Source organism: Pongo abelii, chromosome 22, assembly GCF_028885655.2.
Source record: "Pongo abelii isolate AG06213 chromosome 22, NHGRI_mPonAbe1-v2.0_pri, whole genome shotgun sequence".
NCBI lineage: Eukaryota > Metazoa > Chordata > Mammalia > Primates > Hominidae > Pongo > Pongo abelii.
Window position 1 is genome coordinate 24,500,941 of NC_072007.2, and position 3,507 is coordinate 24,504,447.

The following is a 3,507-nucleotide window of genomic DNA, read 5'->3' on the forward strand; positions in this document are numbered from 1 at the left end:
GGACAGAAAACATCTATTGTGTCATCCTTACTAGATTCTGGGGAAATAATTTATTATTTTGGGAACCAGTAAATAAAGAAAAGAAACAAGACATTTGTTTGCCTTGTCTACATAAACTATACCACTGAATAATCTAATAAAAGATCAGGAGATGTTTTTCTTTATACAGATATTCTAACTAATAAATAACAAATGAATGATAGATTAGAAATTTGCAATTCACAAAAAAATGCATTTATGACTTTTATGAGACTATTGAGAATTTGAACACTGGATATTTGATTATGTTAAGAAATTATTAATTTTAGGTGAGATACTAATATTTTGGCTATATTAAGGGAGTCATTATCAAAGAATCACAATAAATATTTATGGATGAGATAATATGGTCTTTGCAATTCACTTCAGGATAATAGGAGGGAGAAAATGGAAGAAAGTATGGAGGGGCAAAATTGGCCTTAGCCTCATATTTCTTGGAGCTGAGTGATGGAACTTCATTATATTAGGTTGATGTGAAAGTAATTGTGGTTTTTGCCATTAAAGTAGACAAAAACCACAATTAGCTTTGCACCAACACAATACTATGCTTTCTCTTTTTGTATGTGATTAAAAGTCTCTATGTTAAAGGAAAATGTTAAGAGAGGGTATAATCATGACTTATAAAACTATTAAATGAACCTAGGTCAAAGATTGTTTGTAGTTTATTAATTGATAAGGAAACCAGTAAGATGTTACTATTAATTTTTAAGGAGATTATATAGTTTATAGGAGATGTCAAAGAAATAAATCTTTGTAAGCATTAAGTGTGCAGAAATGAATTTACAAAACTCGCTTATTCTATGAAGCGTGTGGTTGTGGTGGTGGTAACAGGAAAGGAATTGTATTTCCTCTGGACAAAATATGTTTACATGTCTATAGTCAGGAACCCTTTGTTGGTATCACTTATTTGCAATTTACAGGGTGGTTAAAAAGCTTAAAGGCAATGAAAGTTGTAGAAACACCATAGAATCAGATGACCTGAAAGAATATGTTTAGGCATCACTTACTTTTCATTCTTTCTCACTTTTCAGTGATCTTTTCAGTCTTTCTCACTTTTTCCTATCGTCTCTGTGCTATGCAGAATAATGCCCACTCCCCACAACCCCCAGAGCCTGTGAATATGTTAATTTACATGGCAAATGAGACTATGCCGTTGTGATTAAATTGAGGATCTGGAGGTTGGGAGATTATCCTGGATTATCTGGATAGGCCCAATGTAATCACAGGAATCCTTATATTGAAAGAAAACACAGGAAAGTCAAAGTAAAAGAAGGACATGTGATAATGGAAGGAGAGATTGAATTTATGCAATTGCTGACTTTGAAAATGGAGGAGGTAGGCCATGAGTGCAGGAAGGCAGGTAGCTTCTAGAAACTGCAAAAGTCAAGGAAACCAATTCTTCTCTAGGGCTTCCAGAAGAATGCAGCTCTGCATTCTGCAAAATGGTCTCAGTGAGACCCATTGATTTCTGACCTCAGAACTGCAGGATAAATACGTTCATGTTCTTTTGAGCCATTAAGTTTGTAGTGATTTTTTACAGCAGCATAAGAAATTAATACAGTCTCCAACCATGCTGAGCTTTAAGATCATATTTATCTCAAACAAGGAGTATTCTTAATCACCAAAATACTTGGTCCCACCCACGATTTTTAGCCTGATTGATTGCTAATAAGATGTAGCAAGAGTGTTGACAAATCTCTTTGAGACTGTTTTGAGAATCTAGAGCTATGCAATGTGGAACAACCAGTGAGAACACAAACTTAACTTCTGTCTGTAAGTTTCCATAAGAAATAATTTCTTTCTCAGCATTTCCTGCCTCATGCAAGTACCAACATTTATCTCATTATATCTGGATTATTTAACATATGACTAGTTTCTGGATTTCTCTGTATCAACTATTGTATTTGTGCATTTAGAAACATCTCGCATTTGTTCTCCTAAGACTAGAAAATCAAGCCCAAGCAAATACCTATGTCACATTTTATCTGTATAATTTACAAATCTGAGGGAATTCCTCTCTTCTAGGGGTCCCTCAAATTTTTTAAAGCTTTTACTCTACAAAGAAGTGACCGTCTTGCCATCTGTAGGACCAAAACCCGTAAGCCAATATTTCCGGGTGGGCTTTGTAGGCATTAGCTCCACACATAAAATCAACATTAGTTCCTTAAAAGTGACTTATCCTATCTAATTACATTTGTATTATTTTCAAAGATGATATTCACCTTGGTTGCATAGTTGATTTGTCCAAACATAACCTGGTAAAACAGAGAACAGATTCTACTGAATCCATTCACATAACTATGTTACTATGAAAAGTAATGATGCTTAGTAAAAGCTTTGAAATACAAAAGTCATTATAAATCAGCTACGATTTACAAATTTTTTTTCAGTTTACAAAAGCAGTTTATTAAACTTCTGTGGGTTGTTAATGGCTTAAGAAAAGATAGGACTTCCTCATATATTCAAAAAATAGAAAAACAAAACAATACTACTTCAAACAAACAAATTACTACAATAAAAATTTCCTCATTAGCTCATTTAGATCTATTTAATTAATTCTTGTGCTGCTGAATCTTGTGTTACCAGTTTCACAAAGCTGTCTAGTTTTCAACCTAAAATAATACGAGAAACCCAGCCCCATCCACTGGTAGAATCTGAGAGCAAATTATCTCTGTAAAATCTCAGAGAGTAACTATTTTAGAATTTGCAGGCCAGGCCAGGAGCAATGGCTCACATCTGTAATAATGGTGCTTTGGGAGGCTGAAGTGGGAGAGCACCTTGAGCCCAGGAGTTCGAGACTAGCCTGGACAACAAAGCAAGATTCAGTCTCTACAAAAAATTAAAAAATTAGCTGAGCATGATGGCATGTGCCTACAATCCTGGCTACTCAGGAGGCTGAGGCAGGAGGATCTCTTGAGACCAGGAGTTCAAGGCTGCAGTGAGCTGCGACTGCACTGCAGCATGGGCAAGAGAAAAAGAAAAAATAATAATTTGCAAACCAGATTCTCTCTGTCACGACTACTGAGCTCTGCCATTTTAGCAAAAGAAAAGTCACAAAAGACAATACAAATATAAGTGGACATGTTGTGCTTCAATAAAACATTTACAAAAACAGGCAGTGTCTTTCCAGGGAAGCAGGCCATCCTTTGCTGATCCCTGCTCTAATCAATACCAGATCAGCTTTGATAAGTCAACAGGTTGCAGTACGAGCCTTTTCCTGAAGGCTCCAAAGCTCTCATTCTTGGCTGAACTCACAAAATCTTCCTTGTAGCTTATAGCAGAGACTCCATGTGATCATCAGAGTTAAACAAATACTATCTGAAGATAGAAGAGAATTAATGGCTGTAGTTAATTTATTACTAATAATTTTCAAATGTGAACATTTTATGAGATTTTTCTACATAGTATAGAACAACTGTAGAGTTGAATAATGCAGTTGACAGGAGTATATGATCATTTCAGTGACAT